The sequence below is a fragment of the Drosophila takahashii genome, unplaced genomic scaffold, assembly GCF_030179915.1.
Source record: "Drosophila takahashii strain IR98-3 E-12201 unplaced genomic scaffold, DtakHiC1v2 scaffold_133, whole genome shotgun sequence".
NCBI classification, from domain to species: Eukaryota; Metazoa; Arthropoda; class Insecta; order Diptera; family Drosophilidae; genus Drosophila; species Drosophila takahashii.
This window is the reverse complement of record NW_027221651.1, coordinates 84,140-111,995: the sequence shown is the minus strand read 5'-3', so window position 1 is coordinate 111,995 and position 27,856 is coordinate 84,140. Positions and strand designations below refer to the sequence as shown.

Sequence of the window (27,856 nt, the reverse complement as noted above, 5' to 3'; positions counted from 1 at the left end):
TATATGTATAAGATATCATTTATATATAGCATTGCCAAAATAATATGATAAACATAAATTTTGAACAATACGCCCGGTCGGCGAGCACTGCCTCCCTATATATGTTTTTGGCCACGACGTCTAAATATTGGGTATTTTTCGTACTGCGGCCCCGGTGTATGTAGATTGGGCATATTTCGTACTGATGCCAACATATCTATATGACTCATTATTTTCTTCCATATCAATATAACTTCTTTCATTTTATTTCTTTATCATATTCAAGTAATTTCTTTATTTGCCATATCAATATAAAATATTTTTTGGTCATATTTATATAATCTATATGCCGTATCCATATAATGAATACGGCATATCCATACAACTAGCCATATTTGTATGTCAATGTATATTTTATTATACATTTTTTTTCTTTATACATATAATATGGTATTTCCATATCGCTATAATTGAATTATATGTATAAGATATCATTTATATATAGCATTGCCAAAATAATATGATAAACATAAATTTTGAACAATACGGCCGGTCGGCGAGCACTGCCTCCCTATATATGTTTTTGGCCACGACGTCTAAATATTGGGTATTTTTCGTACTGCGGCCCCGGTGTATGTAAATTGGGCATATTTCGTACTGATGCCAACATATCTATATGACTCATTATTTTCTTCCATATCAATATAACTTCTTTTATTTCCATATTCAAGTAATTTCTTTATTTGCCATATCAATATAAAATATTTTTTGGTCATATTTATATAATCTATATGCCGTATCCATATAATGAATACGGCATATCCATACAACTAGCCATATTTGTATGTCAATGTATATTTTATTATACATTTTTTTTCTTTATACATATAATATGGTATTTCCATATCGCTATAATTGAATTATATGTATAAGATATCATTTATATATAGCATTGCCAAAATAATATGATAAACATAAATTTTGAACAATACGGCCGGTCGGCGAGCACTGCCTCCCTATATATGTTTTTGGCCACGACGTCTAAATATTGGGTATTTTTCGTACTGCGGCACCGGTGTATGTAAATTGGGCATATTTCGTACTGATGCCAACATATCTATATGACTCATTATTTTCTTCCATATCAATATAACTTCTTTTATTTCCATATTCGAGTAATTTCTTTATTTGCCATATCAATATAAAATTTTTTTTGTTAATATATATATAATCTATATGCCGTATCCATATAATGAATACGGCATATCAATACAACTAGAAATATTTGTATGTCAATGTATATTTTATTATAAATTTTTTTTCTTTATACATATAATATGGTATTTCCATATCGCTATAATTGAATTATATGTATAAGATATCATTTATATATAGCATTGCCAAAATAATATGATAAACATAAATTTTGAACAATACGGCCGGTCGGCGAGCACTGCCTCCCTATATATGTTTTTGGCCACGACGTCTAAATATTGGGTATTTTTCGTACTGCGGCCCCGGTGTATGTAAATTGGGCATATTTCGTACTGATGCCAACATATCTATATGACTCATTATTTTCTTCCATATCAATATAACTTCTTTTATTTCCATATTCAAGTAATTTCTTTATTTGCCATATCAATATAAAATATTTTTTGGTCATATTTATATAATCTATATGCCGTATCCATATAATGAATACGGCATATCCATACAACTAGCCATATTTGTATGTCAATGTATATTTTATTATACATTTTTTTTCTTTATACATATAATATGGTATTTCCATATCGCTATAATTGAATTATATGTATAAGATATCATTTATATATAGCATTGCAAAATAATATGAAAAACATAAATTTTGAACAATACGGCGGTCGGCGAGCACTGCCTCCCTATATATGTTTTTGGCCACGACGTCTAAATATTGGGTATTTATCGTACTGCGGCTCCGGTGTATGTAAATTGGGCATATTTCGTACTGATGCCACCATATCCATATAACTTATTTTTTTGTTCTATAATCTATATAATTATCCATATCCACACTAGAATTTAGTATTTATCCATATCCATATAAATCATTATTTACCATATCAATATAAATAATATTTTTCCATATTCATACTAGAACTTATTATTTCTTTAATATTCATATAACTCAATATTTTTTCATATCCATACTAGAACTTATTCTTTTTCCCATATCCATACTAGAACTTATAAATTTTCCCATATTCATATAACTAAATTTTTTCATATCCATACTAGAACATTATATTTTTGCCATATCTCTACAACTCATTTTATTCCATATCCATACTAGAACTTATTATTTCTTAAATATCCATATAACTTAATATTTTTCCATATCCATACCAGAACTTTTTATTTTTCCCATATCCATAGAACTAATTTTTTCATATCCATACTAGAACCTAATTTTCTTCCTATATCCATATAACTTATTATTTACTATTACAATATAATTAATTTTTTCCATATCCATACTAGAGCTTATTATCTCTTCAATATCCATAAAACTCAATATTTTTTCATATCCATACTAGAACTGATTATTTTTCCCATATCCATACTAGAACTCAGTATTCTTCCCATATCCATACTACAACTTAGTATTTTTCCCATATGCATATAACTCATTATTTAGCATATCAATATAACTAATTTTTTTCCATATCCATACTAGAACTTATTATTTCTTTAATATCCATATAACTCAATATTTTTTTATATCCATACTAGAACTTATTATTTTTCCCATATCCATACTAGAACTTATAAATTTTCCCATATTCATATAACTAATTTTTTTCATATCCATACTAGAACATTAAATTTTTTGCCATATCTATATAACTCATTTTATTCCATATCCATACTAGAACTTATTATTTGTTTAATATGCATATAACTCAATTTTCATATCCATACTAGAACTTATCATTTTTCCCATATTCATATAACTCATTTTTCCATATCCATACTAGAACTCTGTATTCTTTTCCATATCCATATAACTCATTTTTTTTTCATATCCATACTAGAAATTATTATTTTTCCCATATCCACATAACTCATTTTTTTCATATCCATACTAGAACTTGTTATTTTTCCCATATCCATATAACTCATTTTTTTCATATCCATACTAGAACTTAATATTATTTTCATATCCATATAACTCATGTTTGGACTTGGAATATTTTTATACACGTCACTAATAGGATGACGATACATATGGCTACCTTAAGAGGTACATATACTTGCATATGTCTCTTACTTGTATGTTCGGACTTAGAATATTTTTATACACGTCACTAATAGGATGACGATTCAGTTGGCTACCTTAAGAGGTACATATACTTGCATATGTCTCTTACTTGTATGTTCGGACTTAGAATATTTTTATACACGTCACTAATAGGATGACGATTCAGTTGGCTACCTTAAGAGGTACATATACTTGCATATGTCTCTTATTTGCATGTTCGGACTTAGAATATTTTTATACGCGTCACTAATAGGATGACGATTCAGTTGGCTACCTTAAGAGGTACATATACTTGCATATGTCTCTTATTTGTATGTTCGGACTTAGAATATTTTTATACACGTCACTAATAGGATGACGATTCAGTTGGCTACCTTAAGAGTTGTGGCTTTTTTTTTGGACTTCTTGCGGTTTAGAGGTACATATACTTGCATATGTCTCTTACTTGTATGTTCGGACTTAGAATATTTGTATACACGTCACTAATAGGATGACGATTCAGTTGGCTACCTTAAGAAGTACATATACTTGCATATGTCTCTTATTTGCATGTTCGGACTTAGAATATTTTTATACGCGTCACTAATAGGATGACGATACATATGGCTACCATTGTTAAATATATTTAAATAAAATTTATTTAAATATAATTATTATTTTATATATATATATTTTATATATATATATATATTCTGACTTAAAAAAGCCAAACAAAATAAACACAATTAAATTTATGTTTATTATCGAATCATCAAGCAAAGGATAAGCTTCAGTGGATCGCAGTATGGCAGCTGCTCAACCACTTACAACACCTTGCCTGTTACAAAAGTCGTTTACAATTGATTCTAGGCTTTGTCATTGTATTAAATAATGCTTTTATATGTAACTAGCGCGGCATCAGGTGATCGAAGATCCTCCCAATTTACTATGTTACAAATTACATTGGCATCACATCCATTGTCGTTTATAAAGTAAATTATAAACTTTAAATGGTTTAGAAGCCATACAATGCAAATTGCCCCTTATTTATCATTGCAGTCCAGCACGGATACGACCTTAGAGGCGTTCAGGCATAATCCAACGGACGTAGCGTCATACCACTGTTCGCTCGAACAAGTATTGTGCCATTGGTCCGTACCTGCGGTTCCTCTCGTACTACGCAGGAATGCTGTCGCAACAACGTTTTGTCATTAGTAGGGTAAAACTAACCTGTCTCACGACGGTCTAAACCCAGCTCACGTTCCCTTGCATGGGTGAACAATCCAACGCTTGGTGAATTTTGCTTCACAATGATAGGAAGAGCCGACATCGAAGGATCAAAAAGCGACGTCGCTATGAACGCTTGGCCGCCACAAGCCAGTTATCCCTATGGTAACTTTTCTGACACCTCTTGTTAAAAACTCTTTAAACCAAAAGGATCGATAGGCCGAGCTTTTGCTGTCCCTGTGTGTACTGAACACCGAGATCAAGTCAGCATTTGCCCTTTTGCTCTATGTGTGGTTTCTGTCCGCACTGAGCTGGCCTTGGGACACCTCCGTTATTATTTGAGAGATGTACCGCCCCAGTCAAACTCCCTACCTGGCAATGTCCTTGAATTGGATCATACCTGAGTAATTGGAGTTATACCAAATTTTCAAATCAAAAATACATAAATGCACCGTTTTATTAAAGAATTTGTTTGCGATTATATAACAAACTCGTGATACTTTGATCAAGAAGCTTGCATCAAAACCCAATACCATAAGATATAATAAATATATCCGTATAATGGCTAGGAAATGATACACGTTCCATTTAATCAAGTAAGTAAGGAAACAATAAGAGTAGTGGTATTTCATTGACGATACCAAACCGAAGTCTAATATCTCCCACTTATTCTACACCTCTTATGTCTCCTTACACTGCCAGATTAGAGTCAAGCTCAAAAGGGTCTTCTTTCCCCGCTAATTATTCCAAGCCCGTTCCCTTGGCTGTGGTTTCGCTAGATAGTAGATAGGGACAGTAGGAATCTCGTTAATCCATTCATGCGCGTCACTAATTAGATGACGAGGCATTTGGCTACCTTAAGAGAGTCATAGTTACTCCCGCCGTTGACCCGCGCTTACTTGAATTTCTTCACTTTGACATTCAGAGCACTGGGCAGAAATCACATTGTGTCAACACCCGCTAGGGCCATCACAATGCTTTGTTTTAATTAGACAGTCGGATTCCCCAAGTCCGTGCCAGTTCTGAATTGATTGTTAATTGATAATCGTTATAATTAATAAGAACTAATTGGTTTGACCCAATTAGTATTCTTAAAAATTTTAGCAAGAAAGTTCCACAATTGGCTACGTAACTAACTATCCGGGGAACAAGTAACTAACATAAATGCTAGAAACTCTATTTACCCAGAACGAGCACATAAACCATGTTATTGTTTCCCAATCAAGCCCGACTATCTCAATCTTCAGAGCCAATCCTTATCCCGAAGTTACGGATCTAATTTGCCGACTTCCCTTACCTACATTATTCTATCGACTAGAGACTCTTCACCTTGGAGACCAGCTGCGGATATTGGTACGGCCTGTTGAGAAGTTTGCGTGTCCCCACCATAAATTTTCAAGGTCCGAGGAGAAAATATCGACACAACAGTATATGTCATGCTCTTCTAGCCCATCTACCATATCTCTCTGCGAAAGACTTCCATGGTAGTACGGCTATAAAACAGAAAAGAAAACTCTTCCGATATCTCTCGACGGCTTCTTTATGGTCGTTCCTGTTGCCAGGATGAGCACGAGGCCCATATTTAATAACAAACGGATACTCAACAGGTTACGGAATTGGAACCGTATTCCCTTTCGTTCAAAATTATTCAAGTATATTATATTAGCTTGATTTGTATATATTGCGTTTTTGGTTTTACTTGAAAATTTTCGGCTTTCGCCTTGAACTTAGGACCGACTAACTCGTGATCAACCACTGTTCACACGAAACCCTTCTCCACTTCAGTCCTCCAAGGTCTCATTCGATTATTTGCTACTACCACCAAGATCTGTACCAATGGCAGCTCCATGCAGGCTTACGCCAAACACTTCTACGCATACCATTGTACCTTCCTACTCACTAAAGTTTCAAAATTTATATCACAAGTAATATAAATCATCTACTTTAGCGGTAATGTATAGGTATACAACTTAAGCGCCATCCATTTTAAGGGCTAGTTGCTTCGGCAGGTGAGTTGTTACACACTCCTTAGCGGATTTCGACTTCCATGATCACCGTCCTGCTGTTTTAAGCAACCAACGCCTTTCATGGTATCTGCATGAGTTGTTAATTTGGGCACCGTAACATTACGTTTGGTTCATCCCACAGCGCCAGTTCTGCTTACCAAAAGTGGCCCACTGGGCACATTATATCATAACCTTAAACTTCATATCAAGAAAGTTAAGGTTCTTACCCATTTAAAGTTTGAGAATAGGTTAAGATCGTTTCGACCCTAAGGCCTCTAATCATTCGCTTTACCAGATAAGATTATTTTATATAATATTAAAATGCACCAGCTATCCTGAGGGAAACTTCGGAAGGAACCAGCTACTAGATGGTTCGATTGGTCTTTCGCCCCTATACTCAATTCTGACAATCGATTTGCACGTCAGAACTGTTTCGGTCTTCCATCAGGGTTTCCCCTGACTTCAACCTGATCAAGTATAGTTCACCATCTTTCGGGTCACAGCATATATGCTCAAGGTACGTTCCAGTTAGAGGCATAAATAATATAAATATCATTATACATAACTATATAGAACGCCCGGGATTGTGTTAATTAGCTATAAATAGTTAAAAAACTAATCCCATTATTAGTCAAGTTAATTACGCTATTAGGTTTATATCCCAATAACTTGCACATATGTTAGACTCCTTGGTCCGTGTTTCAAGACGGGTCCCGAAGGTATCCTGAATCTTTCGCATTGTTAATCCTACAAGTGCATATAATAAACACAAAAATCAATGATAATCATGCCATTATATAATTCCGAAAAATTAACGCACTGTATTCATATAAATCTATCAGCACTTTATCAAATTAATAACATTTATTCTGTGTTAAAATGCAAGCAATTTAATTTGAATAAACTATAAGTTATATTTTATGATAATTTGGTATGCTAATAGATTACAATGTCCTTATATGGAAAAAATGCACACTATTATCATAATATTGTTTAAATATTACAATTTTAATGATGAATTTTCCATAACGGATATTCAGGTTCATCGGGCTTAACCTCTAAGCAGTTTCACGTACTGTTTAACTCTCTATTCAGAGTTCTTTTCAACTTTCCCTCACGGTACTTGTTTACTATCGGTCTCATGGTTATATTTAGTTTTAGATGGAGTTTACCACCCACTTAGTGCTGCACTATCAAGCAACACGACTCTTTGGAAACATCATCTAGTAATCATTAACGTTATACGGGCCTGGCACCCTCTATGGGTAAATGGCCTCATTTAAGAAGGACTTAAATCGTTAATTTCTCATACTAGAATATTGACGCTCCATACACTGCATCTCACATTTGCCATATAGACAAAGTGACTTAGTGCTGAACTGATTTCTTTTCGCTCGCCGCTACTAAGAAAATCCTTGTTAGTTTCTTTTCCTCCCCTAATTAATATGCTTAAATTCAGGGGGTAGTCCATATGAGTTGAGGTTGTATATAACTTTTATTTGCAATTAATTCTTTATATATAATGATAAAACATTTTATTAAATTCGTTTAAAGCTGACGTATATATATATTAATGGCATTTATTTGTAACGAATTAACGAAGAATAATAATATTGTCAACGTTTTTCATATTTCAAATCATTAATAAGAGACAATTCTAGATAATATTTTATGCTAGACATTTCTCAGTATTATTTGATTGAAAAAGAAAATATTCCTCTTCGTTTTTCTCAAAGTTTAATTACTATTGTGAGATAATGTTTTTCATATATTTGTTAATATTATGAATAAAATAATTAAATTATTTTTATCCAATAATATACCATATGCTTATAAAATTTTATTATAAAATTTGTATAAACAACTTAATTAGCATAGTCTTACAACCCTCAACCATATGTAGTCCAAGCAGCACTATAAAATTAATTAAAGTACATAACAGCATGGACTGCGATATGCGTTCAAAATGTCGATGTTCATGTGTCCTGCAGTTCACACGATGACGCACAGTTTGCTGCGTTCTTCATCGACCCATGAGCCGAGTGATCCACCGCTTAGAGTTTTATAATATTGGTTTTAAATTTGGTCAAATATGTTTTTATTGAAAGAAATTAAAAATACACCATTTTACTGGCATATATCAATTCCTTCAATAAATGTATTTATATACCTAAAATAAATGCTGCGAAATGTCTTAGTTTTATATAAACAATATATATCAAAGTATTATTTGTAATGGCATTTGTTTGTTAATATATATTGATAATTTTATATAAAACATTAACCTGAAACCAGGTACAACATTGTATATTTTAGGTTGTTGCATTATCCAATGTATGATCATCATCAAATTAGTTGGCCAATACATCTCGCAACGCGTGTATATTATGGTCCATATACACACAAAAGTTTATAATAAATATATAAAATATATTTTATTATATTAATAATTCGATTTGCTTGTTCGAATTTTATGTTTGTTTCTATTTAATTTATTTGTAATAATATTATATTATTACAATATTTCGATTTGCTTGTTCGAAATTTATTTGATCTTTTACTTTTAAGATCATATTTTTGGTATAATTATTATGATAATTATTATGTATATATATATATATATTGGTAATTTGTATTAAATTTGTATTAACAAATTTTTTTATTAACGGTAAGGATATTATACAATAATGATCCTTCCGCAGGTTCACCTACGGAAACCTTGTTACGACTTTTACTTCCTCTAAATAATCAAGTTCGGTCAACTTTTGCGAAACAACCGTAACACACAAGGCGTCACAGTGATCACGTCCGGAGACCTCACTAAATAATTCAATCGGTAGTAGCGACGGGCGGTGTGTACAAAGGGCAGGGACGTAATCAATGCGAGTTAATGACTCACACTTACTGGGAATTCCAAGTTCATGTGAACAGTTTCAGTTCACAATCCCAAGCATGAAAGTGGTTCAGCGGTTTACCCGGACCTCTCGGTCTAGGAAATACACGTTGATACTTTCATTGTAGCGCGCGTGCAGCCCAGGACATCTAAGGGCATCACAGACCTGTTATTGCTCAATCTCATTATTGCTAGACGCAATTTGTCCATTTAAGAAGCTAGTGTCCTTATAATGGGACAAACCAACAGGTACGGCTCCACTTATATAAACACATTCAAACACAATAAACATTTTACTGCCACCATGAATGAAGGCTATATAAGCTTCAACACCATAATCCTGAAGATATCTATTTAATATATTTGAGTCTCGTTCGTTATCGGAATTAACCAGACAAATCACTCCACGAACTAAGAACGGCCATGCACCACCACCCATAGATTCGAGAAAGAGCTATCAATCTGTCTTACACACTTATGTTCGGACCTGGTAAGTTTTCCCGTGTTGAGTCAAATTAAGCCGCAGGCTCCACTCCTGGTGGTGCCCTTCCGTCAATTCCTTTAAGTTTCAGCTTTGCAACCATACTTCCCCCGGAGCCCAAAAGCTTTGGTTTCCCGGGAAGCGACTGAGAGAGCCATAAAAGTAGCTACACCCAATTGCTAGCTGGCATCGTTTATGGTTAGAACTAGGGCGGTATCTGATCGCCTTCGAACCTCTAACTTTCGTTCTTGATTAATGAAAACATCTTTGGCAAATGCTTTCGCTTAAGTTAGTCTTACGACGGTCCAAGAATTTCACCTCTCGCGTCGTAATACTAATGCCCCCAAACTGCTTCTATTAATCATTACCTCTTGATCTGAAAACCAATGAAAGCAGAACAGAGGTCTTATTTCATTATCCCATGCACAGAATATTCAGGCATTTGAAGCCTGCTTTAAGCACTCTAATTTGTTCAAAGTAATTGTACCGGCCCACAATAACACTCGTTTAAGAGCACTAATGCAGGTTTTTAAATAGGAGGAACATATGAAAAAATACAAGTATTTAAACACATATAAGAACTCCACCGGTAATACGCTTACATACATAAAGGTATAGTACTAACCACAATTGTAAGTTGTACTACCCGTATGAAGCACAAGTTCAACTACGAACGTTTTAACCGCAACAACTTTAATATACGCTATTGGAGCTGGAATTACCGCGGCTGCTGGCACCAGACTTGCCCTCCAATTGGTCCTTGTTAAAGGATTTAAAGTGTACTCATTCCAATTACAGGGCCTCGGATATGAGTCCTGTATTGTTATTTTTCGTCACTACCTCCCCGAGCTGGGAGTGGGTAATTTACGCGCCTGCTGCCTTCCTTAGATGTGGTAGCCGTTTCTCAGGCTCCCTCTCCGGAATCGAACCCTGATTCCCCGTTACCCGTTGCAACCATGGTAGTCCTAGATACTACCATCAAAAGTTGATAGGGCAGACATTTGAAAGATCTGTCGTCGGTACAAGACCATACGATCTGCATGTTATCTAGAGTTCAACCAATATAACGATCTTGCGATCGCTTGGTTTTAGCCTAATAAAAGCACATGTCCCATAAGGTTCATGTTTTAATTGCATGTATTAGCTCTAGAATTACCACAGTTATCCAAGTAACTGTTAACGATCTAAGGAACCATAACTGATATAATGAGCCTTTTGCGGTTTCACTTTTAATTCGTGTGTACTTAGACATGCATGGCTTAATCTTTGAGACAAGCATATAACTACTGGCAGGATCAACCAGAATAATGTTTTCGTTCATATTTCATTCATATTTTTTGAATAGAAATTAGTAATATAAATATAATAGATTTTATTTCCATTTTATATGTTCGGTTTTTCTTAAATATTGATTTTAATTCAATATTTTTTTTTTGCTTTGTGAAATAATTCTATTTTAATTCGAATACGGCCATTTTTATATGGCATTCGTATACGTTCTTTAATTTTTACTTGTTTCGCCACTAATATAACAAGTTTATAATTGATGTTAAAGAAAAAGTACAACTTTTTTATAACACAATTTTCAATATATATTGTTCTTTCTATAAGTTTTTATTATATATATATATACATATTTCATTCTAAAATATCATTTTTGTTCAACATACATAATTATTGTATCCACACATGTACAATTTTTGTTTAACCAATATAAATATTGAGTTAAATCATTTGCATTTTGATGATAAATTTAAAATTTATCTTTTCCATATAACTCTCTGGTAATATATGATATAAAACCGAGCGCATATGAAATTATTTTGATCACTAATATTGCAATTATATTTTATTATAATGCTTTTTGTAAACACATTGTACCGGCAAGCGATACTCTGTGCCCAAACGACAGGGGATATAATAATTTAATATAAATTATCATATATACCTGCCACCAAAGATTAACGATAAAAGTCGGAAACAATTTGTTATTCTATATATAATAGAAACTTGACCTCTGTTTCACTTATTATCATGGGTTTATAATATTAACCGCGTAGCCAAGTCTTAATTTCATTTAAGAAACAACTTTATACGGATAATATTTTGATTTTAATATATGTTGTTCTATTGATAACAAAAGTATATATTATAATATATTTTGTTCAATAGTAGATGGACTACTTACTGTACCATCCTTATTTTTTATTATTATTGATATACATTATATTGACAACAGCATATGATATTCATATGGTTTGTTCAATAATTAATTGGTGGACAACCACTGACCATCCTATAGTAGTTTTTGGCCACGACGTCTAAATATCGAAATTATTTAATTCCGTTTGCCACCCATACGATAGATATTAACTATCTATAATAATAATGTGTACGCATAAAATATTATATGTATATATAGACCAACAGACAAGCACTTCACCCTATAGTAGTTTTTGGCCACGACGTCTATATATCGGGCATATTTAATTCTCTTTGCCACCCAACCAAAGATATTCACTTTTTTATATAAAGTATTATTTGATCATATTAATATAACCAATTATTTCTGCCATATTCATATAATTTCTTTATGAATTATTTTTTGGTCATATCCATATAATCTATATGCCGTATCCATATAATGAATACGGCATATCCATACAACTAGCCATATTTGTATGTCAATGTATATTTTATTATACATTTTTTTCTTTATACATATAATATGGTATTTCCATATCGCTATAATTGAATTATATGTATAAGATATCATTTATATATAGCATTGCCAAAATAATATGATAAACATAAATTTTGAACAATACGGCCGGTCGGCGAGCACTGCCTCCCTATATATGTTTTTGGCCACGACGTCTAAATATTGGGTATTTTTCGTACTGCGGCCCCGGTGTATGTAAATTGGGCATATTTCGTACTGATGCCAACATATCTATATGACTCATTATTTTCTTCCATATCAATATAACTTCTTTTATTTCCATATCAAGTAATTTCTTTATTTGCCATATCAATATAAAATATTTTTTGGTCATATTTATATAATCTATATGCCGTATCCATATAATGAATACGGCATATCCATACAACTAGCCATATTTGTATGTCAATGTATATTTTATTATACATTTTTTTTCTTTATACATATAATATGGTATTTCCATATCGCTATAATTGAATTATATGTATAAGATATCATTTATATATAGCATTGCCAAAATAATATGATAAACATAAATTTTGAACAATACGGCCGGTCGGCGAGCACTGCCTCCCTATATATGTTTTTGGCCACGACGTCTAAATATTGGGTATTTTTCGTACTGCGGCCCCGGTGTATGTAAATTGGGCATATTTCGTACTGATGCCAACATATCTATATGACTCATTATTTTCTTCCATATCAATATAACTTCTTTTATTTCCATATTCAAGTAATTTCTTTATTTGCCATATCAATATAAAATATTTTTTGGTCATATTTATATAATCTATATGCCGTATCCATATAATGAATACGGCATATCCATACAACTAGCCATATTTGTATGTCAATGTATATTTTATTATACATTTTTTTTCTTTATACATATAATATGGTATTTCCATATCGCTATAATTGAATTATATGTATAAGATATCATTTATATATAGCATTGCCAAAATAATATGATAAACATAAATTTTGAACAATACGGCCGGTCGGCGAGCACTGCCTCCCTATATATGTTTTTGGCCACGACGTCTAAATATTGGGTATTTTTCGTACTGCGGCCCGGTGTATGTAAATTGGGCATATTTCGTACTGATGCCAACATATCTATATGACTCATTATTTTCTTCCATATCAATATAACTTCTTTTATTTCCATATTCAAGTAATTTCTTTATTTGCCATATCAATATAAAATATTTTTTGGTCATATTTATATAATCTATATGCCGTATCCATATAATGAATACGGCATATCCATACAACTAGCCATATTTGTATGTCAATGTATATTTTATTATACATTTTTTTTCTTTATACATATAATATGGTATTTCCATATCGCTATAATTGAATTATATGTATAAGATATCATTTATATATAGCATTGCCAAAATAATATGATAAACATAAATTTTGAACAATACGGCCGGTCGGCGAGCACTGCCTCCCTATATATGTTTTTGGCCACGACGTCTAAATATTGGGTATTTTTCGTACTGCGGCCCCGGTGTATGTAAATTGGGCATATTTCGTACTGATGCCAACATATCTATATGACTCATTATTTTCTTCCATATCAATATAACTTCTTTTATTTCCATATTCAAGTAATTTCTTTATTTGCCATATCAATATAAAATATTTTTTGGTCATATTTATATAATCTATATGCCGTATCCATATAATGAATACGGCATATCCATACAACTAGCCATATTTGTATGTCAATGTATATTTTATTATACATTTTTTTTCTTTATACATATAATATGGTATTTCCATATCGCTATAATTGAATTATATGTATAAGATATCATTTATATATAGCATTGCCAAAATAATATGAAAAACATAAATTTTGAACAATACGGCCGGTCGGCGAGCACTGCCTCCCTATATATGTTTTTGGCCACGACGTCTAAATATTGGGTATTTATCGTACTGCGGCTCCGGTGTATGTAAATTGGGCATATTTCGTACTGATGCCACCATATCCATATAACTTATTTTTTGTTCTATATCTATATAATTATCCATACCACACTAGAATTTAGTATTTATCCCATATCCATATAAATCATTATTTACCATATCAATATAAATAATATTTTTCCATATTCATACTAGAACTTATTATTTCTTTAATATTCATATAACTCAATATTTTTTCATATCCATACTAGAACTTATTCTTTTTCCCATATCCATACTAGAACTTATAAATTTTCCCATATTCATATAACTAATTTTTTTCATATCCATACTAGAACATTATATTTTTGCCATATCTCTATAACTCATTTTATTCCATATCCATACTAGAACTTATTATTTCTTAATATCCATATAACTTAATATTTTTCCATATCCATACCAGCACTTTTTATTTTTCCCATATCCATAGAACTAATTTTTTTCATATCCATACTAGAACCTAATTTTCTTCCTATATCCATATAACTTATTATTTACTATTACAATATAATTAATTTTTTCCATATCCATACTAGAGCTTATTATCTCTTCAATATCCATAAAACTCAATATTTTTTCATATCCATACTAGAACTGATTATTTTTCCCATATCCATACTAGAACTCAGTATTCTTCCCATATCCATACTACAACTTAGTATTTTTCCCATATGCATATAACTCATTATTTAGCATATCAATATAACTAATTTTTTTCCATATCCATACTAGAACTTATTATTTCTTTAATATCCATATAACTCAATATTTTTTTATATCCATACTAGAACTTATTATTTTTCCCATATCCATACTAGAACTTATAAATTTTCCCATATTCATATAACTAATTTTTTTCATATCCATACTAGAACATTAAATTTTTTGCCATATCTATATAACTCATTTTATTCCATATCCATACTAGAACTTATTATTTCTTTAATATCCATATAACTCAATATTTTTTCATATCCATACTAGAACTTATCATTTTTCCCATATTCATATAACTCATTTTTCCATATCCATACTAGAACTCTGTATTCTTTTCCATATCCATATAACTCATTTTTTTTTCATATCCATACTAGAACTTATTATTTTTCCCATATCCACATAACTCATTTTTTTCATATCCATACTAGAACTTGTTATTTTTCCCATATCCATATAACTCATTTTTTTCATATCCATACTAGAACTTAATATTATTTTCATATCCATATAACTCATGTTTGGACTTGGAATATTTTTATACACGTCACTAATAGGATGACGATTCAGTTGGCTACCTTAAGAGGTACATATACTTGCATATGTCTCTTACTTGTATGTTCGGACTTAGAATATTTTTATACACGTCACTAATAGGATGACGATTCAGTTGGCTACCTTAAGAGGTACATATACTTGCATATGTCTCTTACTTGTATGTTCGGACTTAGAATATTTTTATACACGTCACTAATAGGATGACGATTCAGTTGGCTACCTTAAGAGGTACATATACTTGCATATGTCTCTTATTTGCATGTTCGGACTTAGAATATTTTTATACGCGTCACTAATAGGATGACGATTCAGTTGGCTACCTTAAGAGGTACATATACTTGCATATGTCTCTTACTTGTATGTTCGGACTTAGAATATTTTTATACACGTCACTAATAGGATGACGATTCAGTTGGCTACCTTAAGAGGTACATATACTTGCATATGTCTCTTACTTGTATGTTCGGACTTAGAATATTTTATACACGTCACTAATAGGATGACGATTCAGTTGGCTACCTTAAGAGGTACATATACTTGCATATGTCTCTTACTTGTATGTTCGGACTTAGAATATTTTTATACACGTCACTAATAGGATGACGATTCAGTTGGCTACCTTAAGAAGTACATATACTTATATATGTATATATTTATATATTCTGACTTTAGAATATTTTTATATCGTCACTAATAGGATGACGATACACTTATGGCTACCATTGTTAAATATATTTAATAAAAATTTATTTAAATATAAGTATTATATTTATACTATACATATTTCTATTATATATATATTCTGACTAAAAAAGCCAAACAAAATAAACACAATTAAATTTATGTTTATTATCGAATCCTCAAGCAAAGGATAATGCTTCAGTGGACTCGCAGATGGCACCCTGCTCAACCACTTACAACACCTTGCCTGTTACAAAGTCGAGGATCAAAAAGCGACGTCGCTATGAACGCTTGGCCGCCACAAGCCAGTTATCCCTATGGTAACTTTTCTGACACCTCTTGTTAAAAACTCTTTAAACCAAAAGGATCGATAGGCCGAGCTTTTGCTGTCCCTGTGTGTACTGAACACCGAGATCAAGTCAGCATTTGCCCTTTTGCTCTATGTGTGGTTTCTGTCCGCACTGAGCTGGCCTTGGGACACCTCCGTTATTATTTGAGAGATGTACCGCCCCAGTCAAACTCCCTACCTGGCAATGTCCTTGAATTGGATCATACCTGAGTAATTGGAGTTATACCAAATTTTCAAATCAAAAATACATAAATGCACCGTTTTATTAAAGAATTTGTTTGCGATTATATAACAAACTCGTGATACTTTGATCAAGAAGCTTGCATCAAAACCCAATACCATAAGATATAATAAATATATCCGTATAATGGCTAGGAAATGATACACGTTCCATTTAATCAAGTAAGTAAGGAAACAATAAGAGTAGTGGTATTTCATTGACGATACCAAACCGAAGTCTAATATCTCCCACTTATTCTACACCTCTTATGTCTCCTTACACTGCCAGATTAGAGTCAAGCTCAAAAGGGTCTTCTTTCCCCGCTAATTATTCCAAGCCCGTTCCCTTGGCTGTGGTTTCGCTAGATAGTAGATAGGGACAGTAGGAATCTCGTTAATCCATTCATGCGCGTCACTAATTAGATGACGAGGCATTTGGCTACCTTAAGAGAGTCATAGTTACTCCCGCCGTTGACCCGCGCTTACTTGAATTTCTTCACTTTGACATTCAGAGCACTGGGCAGAAATCACATTGTGTCAACACCCGCTAGGGCCATCACAATGCTTTGTTTTAATTAGACAGTCGGATTCCCCAAGTCCGTGCCAGTTCTGAATTGATTGTTAATTGATAATCGTTATAATTAATAAGAACTAATTGGTTTGACCCAATTAGTATTCTTAAAAATTTTAGCAAGAAAGTTCCACAATTGGCTACGTAACTAACTATCCGGGGAACAAGTAACTAACATAAATGCTAGAAACTCTATTTACCCAGAACGAGCACATAAACCATGTTATTGTTTCCCAATCAAGCCCGACTATCTCAATCTTCAGAGCCAATCCTTATCCCGAAGTTACGGATCTAATTTGCCGACTTCCCTTACCTACATTATTCTATCGACTAGAGACTCTTCACCTTGGAGACCAGCTGCGGATATTGGTACGGCCTGTTGAGAAGTTTGCGTGTCCCCACCATAAATTTTCAAGGTCCGAGGAGAAAATATCGACACAACAGTATATGTCATGCTCTTCTAGCCCATCTACCATATCTCTCTGCGAAAGACTTCCATGGTAGTACGGCTATAAAACAGAAAAGAAAACTCTTCCGATATCTCTCGACGGCTTCTTTATGGTCGTTCCTGTTGCCAGGATGAGCACGAGGCCCATATTTAATAACAAACGGATACTCAACAGGTTACGGAATTGGAACCGTATTCCCTTTCGTTCAAAATTATTCAAGTATATTATATTAGCTTGATTTGTATATATTGCGTTTTTGGTTTTACTTGAAAATTTTCGGCTTTCGCCTTGAACTTAGGACCGACTAACTCGTGATCAACCACTGTTCACACGAAACCCTTCTCCACTTCAGTCCTCCAAGGTCTCATTCGATTATTTGCTACTACCACCAAGATCTGTACCAATGGCAGCTCCATGCAGGCTTACGCCAAACACTTCTACGCATACCATTGTACCTTCCTACTCACTAAAGTTTCAAAATTTATATCACAAGTAATATAAATCATCTACTTTAGCGGTAATGTATAGGTATACAACTTAAGCGCCATCCATTTTAAGGGCTAGTTGCTTCGGCAGGTGAGTTGTTACACACTCCTTAGCGGATTTCGACTTCCATGATCACCGTCCTGCTGTTTTAAGCAACCAACGCCTTTCATGGTATCTGCATGAGTTGTTAATTTGGGCACCGTAACATTACGTTTGGTTCATCCCACAGCGCCAGTTCTGCTTACCAAAAGTGGCCCACTGGGCACATTATATCATAACCTTAAACTTCATATCAAGAAAGTTAAGGTTCTTACCCATTTAAAGTTTGAGAATAGGTTAAGATCGTTTCGACCCTAAGGCCTCTAATCATTCGCTTTACCAGATAAGATTATTTTATATAATATTAAAATGCACCAGCTATCCTGAGGGAAACTTCGGAAGGAACCAGCTACTAGATGGTTCGATTGGTCTTTCGCCCCTATACTCAATTCTGACAATCGATTTGCACGTCAGAACTGTTTCGGTCTTCCATCAGGGTTTCCCCTGACTTCAACCTGATCAAGTATAGTTCACCATCTTTCGGGTCACAGCATATATGCTCAAGGTACGTTCCAGTTAGAGGCATAAATAATATAAATATCATTATACATAACTATATAGAACGCCCCGGGATTGTGTTAATTAGCTATAAATAGTTAAAAAACTAATCCCATTATTAGTCAAGTTAATTACGCTATTAGGTTTATATCCCAATAACTTGCACATATGTTAGACTCCTTGGTCCGTGTTTCAAGACGGGTCCCGAAGGTATCCTGAATCTTTCGCATTGTTAATCCTACAAGTGCATATAATAAACACAAAAATCAATGATAATCATGCCATTATATAATTCCGAAAAATTAACGCACTGTATTCATATAAATCTATCAGCACTTTATCAAATTAATAACATTTATTCTGTGTTAAAATGCAAGCAATTTAATTTGAATAAACTATAAGTTATATTTTATGATAAATTTGGTATGCTAATAGATTACAATGTCCTTATATGGAAAAAATGCACACTATTATCATAATATTGTTTAAATATTACAATTTTAATGATGAATTTTCCATAACGGATATTCAGGTTCATCGGGCTTAACCTCTAAGCAGTTTCACGTACTGTTTAACTCTCTATTCAGAGTTCTTTTCAACTTTCCCTCACGGTACTTGTTTACTATCGGTCTCATGGTTATATTTAGTTTTAGATGGAGTTTACCACCCACTTAGTGCTGCACTATCAAGCAACACGACTCTTTGGAAACATCATCTAGTAATCATTAACGTTATACGGGCCTGGCACCCTCTATGGGTAAATGGCCTCATTTAAGAAGGACTTAAATCGTTAATTTCTCATACTAGAATATTGACGCTCCATACACTGCATCTCACATTTGCCATATAGACAAAGTGACTTAGTGCTGAACTGATTTCTTTTCGCTCGCCGCTACTAAGAAAATCCTTGTTAGTTTCTTTTCCTCCCCTAATTAATATGCTTAAATTCAGGGGGTAGTCCCATATGAGTTGAGGTTGTATATAACTTTTATTTGCAATTAATTCTTTATATATAATGATAAAACATTTTATTAAATTCGTTTAAAGCTGACGTATATATATATTAATGGCATTTATTTGTAACGAATTAACGAAGAATAATAATATTGTCAACGTTTTTCATATTTCAAATCATTAATAAGAGACAATTCTAGATAATATTTTATGCTAGACATTTCTCAGTATTATTTGATTGACAAAGAAAATATTCCTCTTCGTTTTTCTCAAAGTTTAATTACTATTGTGAGATAATGTTTTTCATATATTTGTTAATATTATGAATAAAATAATTAAATTATTTTTATCCAATAATATACCATATGCTTATAAAATTTTATTATAAAATTTGTATAAACAACTTAATTAGCATAGTCTTACAACCCTCAACCATATGTAGTCCAAGCAGCACTATAAAATTAATTAAAGTACATAACAGCATGGACTGCGATATGCGTTCAAAATGTCGATGTTCATGTGTCCTGCAGTTCACACGATGACGCACAGTTTGCTGCGTTCTTCATCGACCCATGAGCCGAGTGATCCACCGCTTAGAGTTTTATAATATTGGTTTTAAATTTGGTCAAATATGTTTTTATTGAAAGAAATTAAAAATACACCATTTTACTGGCATATATCAATTCCTTCAATAAATGTATTTATATACCTAAAATAAATGCTGCGAAATGTCTTAGTTTTATATAAACAATATATATCAAAGTATTATTTGTAATGGCATTTGTTTGTTAATATATATTGATAATTTTATATAAAACATTAACCTGAAACCAGGTACAACATTGTATATTTTAGGTTGTTGCATTATCCAATGTATGATCATCATCAAATTAGTTGGCCAATACATCTCGCAACGCGTGTATATTATGGTCCATATACACACAAAAGTTTATAATAAATATATAAAATATATTTTATTATATTAATAATTCGATTTGCTTGTTCGAATTTTATGTTTGTTTCTATTTAATTTATTTGTAATAATATTATATTATTACAATATTTCGATTTGCTTGTTCGAAATTTATTTGATCTTTTACTTTTAAGATCATATTTTTGGTATAATTATTATTATAATTATTATGTATATATATATATATATTGGTAATTTGTATTAAATTTGTATTAACAAATTTTTTTATTAACGGTAAGGATATTATACAATAATGATCCTTCCGCAGGTTCACCTACGGAAACCTTGTTACGACTTTTACTTCCTCTAAATAATCAAGTTCGGTCAACTTTTGCGAAACAACCGTAACACACAAGGCGTCACAGTGATCACGTCCGGAGACCTCACTAAATAATTCAATCGGTAGTAGCGACGGGCGGTGTGTACAAAGGGCAGGGACGTAATCAATGCGAGTTAATGACTCACACTTACTGGGAATTCCAAGTTCATGTGAACAGTTTCAGTTCACAATCCCAAGCATGAAAGTGGTTCAGCGGTTTACCCGGACCTCTCGGTCTAGGAAATACACGTTGATACTTTCATTGTAGCGCGCGTGCAGCCCAGGACATCTAAGGGCATCACAGACCTGTTATTGCTCAATCTCATTATTGCTAGACGCAATTTGTCCATTTAAGAAGCTAGTGTCCTTATAATGGGACAAACCAACAGGTACGGCTCCACTTATATAAACACATTCAAACACAATAAACATTTTACTGCCACCATGAATGAAGGCTATATAAGCTTCAACACCATAATCCTGAAGATATCTATTTAATATATTTGAGTCTCGTTCGTTATCGGAATTAACCAGACAAATCACTCCACGAACTAAGAACGGCCATGCACCACCACCCATAGATTCGAGAAAGAGCTATCAATCTGTCTTACACACTTATGTTCGGACCTGGTAAGTTTTCCCGTGTTGAGTCAAATTAAGCCGCAGGCTCCACTCCTGGTGGTGCCCTTCCGTCAATTCCTTTAAGTTTCAGCTTTGCAACCATACTTCCCCCGGAGCCCAAAAGCTTTGGTTTCCCGGGAAGCGACTGAGAGAGCCATAAAAGTAGCTACACCCAATTGCTAGCTGGCATCGTTTATGGTTAGAACTAGGGCGGTATCTGATCGCCTTCGAACCTCTAACTTTCGTTCTTGATTAATGAAAACATCTTTGGCAAATGCTTTCGCTTAAGTTAGTCTTACGACGGTCCAAGAATTTCACCTCTCGCGTCGTAATACTAATGCCCCCAAACTGCTTCTATTAATCATTACCTCTTGATCTGAAAACCAATGAAAGCAGAACAGAGGTCTTATTTCATTATCCCATGCACAGAATATTCAGGCATTTGAAGCCTGCTTTAAGCACTCTAATTTGTTCAAAGTAATTGTACCGGCCCACAATAACACTCGTTTAAGAGCACTAATGCAGGTTTTTAAATAGGAGGAACATATGAAAAAATACAAGTATTTAAACACATATAAGAACTCCACCGGTAATACGCTTACATACATAAAGGTATAGTACTAACCACAATTGTAAGTTGTACTACCCGTATGAAGCACAAGTTCAACTACGAACGTTTTAACCGCAACAACTTTAATATACGCTATTGGAGCTGGAATTACCGCGGCTGCTGGCACCAGACTTGCCCTCCAATTGGTCCTTGTTAAAGGATTTAAAGTGTACTCATTCCAATTACAGGGCCTCGGATATGAGTCCTGTATTGTTATTTTTCGTCACTACCTCCCCGAGCTGGGAGTGGGTAATTTACGCGCCTGCTGCCTTCCTTAGATGTGGTAGCCGTTTCTCAGGCTCCCTCTCCGGAATCGAACCCTGATTCCCCGTTACCCGTTGCAACCATGGTAGTCCTAGATACTACCATCAAAAGTTGATAGGGCAGACATTTGAAAGATCTGTCGTCGGTACAAGACCATACGATCTGCATGTTATCTAGAGTTCAACCAATATAACGATCTTGCGATCGCTTGGTTTTAGCCTAATAAAAGCACATGTCCCATAAGGTTCATGTTTTAATTGCATGTATTAGCTCTAGAATTACCACAGTTATCCAAGTAACTGTTAACGATCTAAGGAACCATAACTGATATAATGAGCCTTTTGCGGTTTCACTTTTAATTCGTGTGTACTTAGACATGCATGGCTTAATCTTTGAGACAAGCATATAACTACTGGCAGGATCAACCAGAATAATGTTTTCGTTCATATTTCATTCATATTTTTTGAATAGAAATTAGTAATATAAATATAATAGATTTTATTTCCATTTTATATGTTCGGTTTTTCTTAAATATTGATTTTAATTCAATATTTTTTTTTTGCTTTGTGAAATAATTCTATTTTAATTCGAATACGGCCATTTTTATATGGCATTCGTATACGTTCTTTAATTTTTACTTGTTTCGCCACTAATATAACAAGTTTATAATTGATGTTAAAGAAAAAGTACAACTTTTTTATAACACAATTTTCAATATATATTGTTCTTTCTTTTAGTTTTTATTATATTATATATACATATTTCATTCTAAAATATCATTTTTGTTCAACATACATAATTATTGTATCCACACATGTACAATTTTTGTTTAACCAATATAAATATTGAGTTAAATCATTTGCATTTTGATGATAAATTTAAAATTTATCTTTTCCATATAACTCTCTGGTAATATATGATATAAAACCGAGCGCATATGAAATTATTTTGATCACTAATATTGCAATTATATTTTATTATAATGCTTTTTGTAAACACATTGTACCGGCAAGCGATACTCTGTGCCCAAACGACAGGGGATATAATAATTTAATATAAATTATCATATATACCTGCCACCAAAGATTAACGATAAAAGTCGGAAACAATTTGTTATTCTATATATAATAGAAACTTGACCTCTGTTTCACTTATTATCATGGGTTTATAATATTAACCGCGTAGCCAAGTCTTAATTTCATTTAAGAAACAAATTTATACGGATAATATTTTGATTTTAATATATGTTGTTCTATTGATAACAAAAGTATATATTATAATATATTTTGTTCAATAGTAGATGGACTACTTACTGTACCATCCTTATTTTTTATTATTATTGATATACATTATATTGACAACAGCATATGATATTCATATGGTTTGTTCAATAATTAATTGGTGGACAACCACTGACCATCCTATAGTAGTTTTTGGCCACGACGTCTAAATATCGAAATTATTTAATTCCGTTTGCCACCCATACGATAGATATTAACTATCTATAATAATAATGTGTACGCATAAAATATTATATGTATATATATAGACCAACAGACAAGCACTTCACCCTATAGTAGTTTTTGGCCACGACGTCTATATATCGGGCATATTTAATTCTCTTTGCCACCCAACCAAAGATATTCACTTTTTTATATAAAGTATTATTTGATCATATTAATATAACCAATTATTTCTGCCATATTCATATAATTTCTTTATGAATTATTTTTTGGTCATATCCATATAATCTATATGCCGTATCCATATAATGAATACGGCATATCCATACAACTAGCCATATTTGTATGTCAATGTATATTTTATTATACATTTTTTTTCTTTATACATATAATATGGTATTTCCATATCGCTATAATTGAATTATATGTATAAGATATCATTTATATATAGCATTGCCAAAATAATATGATAAACATAAATTTTGAACAATACGGCCGGTCGGCGAGCACTGCCTCCCTATATATGTTTTTGGCCACGACGTCTAAATATTGGGTATTTTTCGTACTGCGGCCCCGGTGTATGTAAATTGGGCATATTTCGTACTGATGCCAACATATCTATATGACTCATTATTTTCTTCCATATCAATATAACTTCTTTTATTTCCATATTCAAGTAATTTCTTTATTTGCCATATCAATATAAAATATTTTTTGGTCATATTTATATAATCTATATGCCGTATCCATATAATGAATACGGCATATCCATACAACTAGCCATATTTGTATGTCAATGTATATTTTATTATACATTTTTTTTCTTTATACATATAATATGGTATTTCCATATCGCTATAATTGAATTATATGTATAAGATATCATTTATATATAGCATTGCCAAAATAATATGATAAACATAAATTTTGAACAATACGGCCGGTCGGCGAGCACTGCCTCCCTATATATGTTTTTGGCCACGACGTCTAAATATTGGGTATTTTTCGTACTGCGGCCCCGGTGTATGTAAATTGGGCATATTTCGTACTGATGCCAACATATCTATATGACTCATTATTTTCTTCCATATCAATATAACTTCTTTTATTTCCATATTCAAGTAATTTCTTTATTTGCCATATCAATATAAAATATTTTTTGGTCATATTTATATAATCTATATGCCGTATCCATATAATGAATACGGCATATCCATACAACTAGCCATATTTGTATGTCAATGTATATTTTATTATACATTTTTTTTCTTTATACATATAATATGGTATTTCCATATCGCTATAATTGAATTATATGTATAAGATATCATTTATATATAGCATTGCCAAAATAATATGATAAACATAAATTTTGAACAATACGGCCGGTCGGCGAGCACTGCCTCCCTATATATGTTTTTGGCCACGACGTCTAAATATTGGGTATTTTTCGTACTGCGGCCCCGGTGTATGTAAATTGGGCATATTTCGTACTGATGCCAACATATCTATATGACTCATTATTTTCTTCCATATCAATATAACTTCTTTTATTTCCATATTCAAGTAATTTCTTTATTTGCCATATCAATATAAAATATTTTTTGGTCATATTTATATAATCTATATGCCGTATCCATATAATGAATACGGCATATCCATACAACTAGCCATATTTGTATGTCAATGTATATTTTATTATACATTTTTTTTCTTTATACATATAATATGGTATTTCCATATCGCTATAATTGAATTATATGTATAAGATATCATTTATATATAGCATTGCCAAAATAATATGATAAACATAAATTTTGAACAATACGGCCGGTCGGCGAGCACTGCCTCCCTATATATGTTTTTGGCCACGACGTCTAAATATTGGGTATTTTTCGTACTGCGGCCCCGGTGTATGTAAATTGGGCATATTTCGTACTGATGCCAACATATCTATATGACTCATTATTTTCTTCCATATCAATATAACTTCTTTTATTTCCATATTCAAGTAATTTCTTTATTTGCCATATCAATATAAAATATTTTTTGGTCATATTTATATAATCTATATGCCGTATCCATATAATGAATACGGCATATCCATACAACTAGCCATATTTGTATGTCAATGTATATTTTATTATACATTTTTTTTCTTTATACATATAATATGGTATTTCCATATCGCTATAATTGAATTATATGTATAAGATATCATTTATATATAGCATTGCCAAAATAATATGATAAACATAAATTTTGAACAATACGGCCGGTCGGCGAGCACTGCCTCCCTATATATGTTTTTGGCCACGACGTCTAAATATTGGGTATTTTTCGTACTGCGGCCCCGGTGTATGTAAATTGGGCATATTTCGTACTGATGCCAACATATCTATATGACTCATTATTTTCTTCCATATCAATATAACTTCTTTTATTTCCATATTCAAGTAATTTCTTTATTTGCCATATCAATATAAAATATTTTTTGGTCATATTTATATAATCTATATGCCGTATCCATATAATGAATACGGCATATCCATACAACTAGCCATATTTGTATGTCAATGTATATTTTATTATACATTTTTTTTCTTTATACATATAATATGGTATTTCCATATCGCTATAATTGAATTATATGTATAAGATATCATTTATATATAGCATTGCCAAAATAATATGATAAACATAAATTTTGAACAATACGGCCGGTCGGCGAGCACTGCCTCCCTATATATGTTTTTGGCCACGACGTCTAAATATTGGGTATTTATCGTACTGCGGCTCCGGTGTATGTAAATTGGGCATATTTCGTACTGATGCCACCATATCCATATAACTTATTTTTTGTTCTATATCTATATAATTATCCATATCCACACTAGAATTTAGTATTTATCCCATATCCATATAAATCATTATTTACCATATCAATATAAATAATATTTTTCCATATTCATACTAGAACTTATTATTTCTTTAATATTCATATAACTCAATATTTTTTCATATCCATACTAGAACTTATTCTTTTTCCCATATCCATACTAGAACTTATAAATTTTCCCATATTCATATAACTAATTTTTTTCATATCCATACTAGAACATTATATTTTTGCCATATCTCTACAACTCATTTTATTCCATATCCATACTAGAACTTATTATTTCTTAAATATCCATATAACTTAATATTTTTCCATATCCATACCAGAACTTTTTATTTTTCCCATATCCATAGAACTAATTTTTTTCATATCCATACTAGAACCTAATTTTCTTCCTATATCCATATAACTTATTATTTACTATTACAATATAATTAATTTTTTCCATATCCATACTAGAGCTTATTATCTCTTCAATATCCATAAAACTCAATATTTTTTCATATCCATACTAGAACTGATTATTTTTCCCATATCCATACT

At 32.3% G+C, this 27,856-nt stretch overlaps 5 non-coding genes and 1 pseudogene across 5 annotated transcripts; all 6 read right to left on the bottom strand.

The window, feature by feature from the left end:
* Positions 1-4,026: 4,026 nt before the first annotated feature.
* On the bottom strand, positions 4,027-7,980 carry LOC138914156 (large subunit ribosomal RNA). Its single transcript, XR_011420028.1, has one exon. It is a non-coding gene; the product is annotated as a large subunit ribosomal RNA (ribosomal RNA).
* Positions 7,981-8,378: 398 nt separating this feature from the next.
* On the bottom strand, positions 8,379-8,557 carry LOC138914140 (5.8S ribosomal RNA). Its single transcript, XR_011420012.1, has one exon. It is a non-coding gene; the product is annotated as a 5.8S ribosomal RNA (ribosomal RNA).
* Positions 8,558-9,180: 623 nt separating this feature from the next.
* Positions 9,181-11,175, bottom strand: LOC138914149 (small subunit ribosomal RNA). Its single transcript, XR_011420021.1, has one exon. It is a non-coding gene; the product is annotated as a small subunit ribosomal RNA (ribosomal RNA).
* A 5,532-nt stretch (positions 11,176-16,707) lies between these two features.
* On the bottom strand, positions 16,708-20,185 carry LOC138914157 (large subunit ribosomal RNA; annotated as a pseudogene).
* A 398-nt stretch (positions 20,186-20,583) lies between these two features.
* LOC138914139 (5.8S ribosomal RNA) lies at positions 20,584-20,762 on the bottom strand. Its single transcript, XR_011420011.1, has one exon. It is a non-coding gene; the product is annotated as a 5.8S ribosomal RNA (ribosomal RNA).
* Positions 20,763-21,385: 623 nt separating this feature from the next.
* On the bottom strand, positions 21,386-23,380 carry LOC138914147 (small subunit ribosomal RNA). The gene has a single exon (XR_011420019.1). It is a non-coding gene; the product is annotated as a small subunit ribosomal RNA (ribosomal RNA).
* Positions 23,381-27,856: the final 4,476 nt, after the last annotated feature.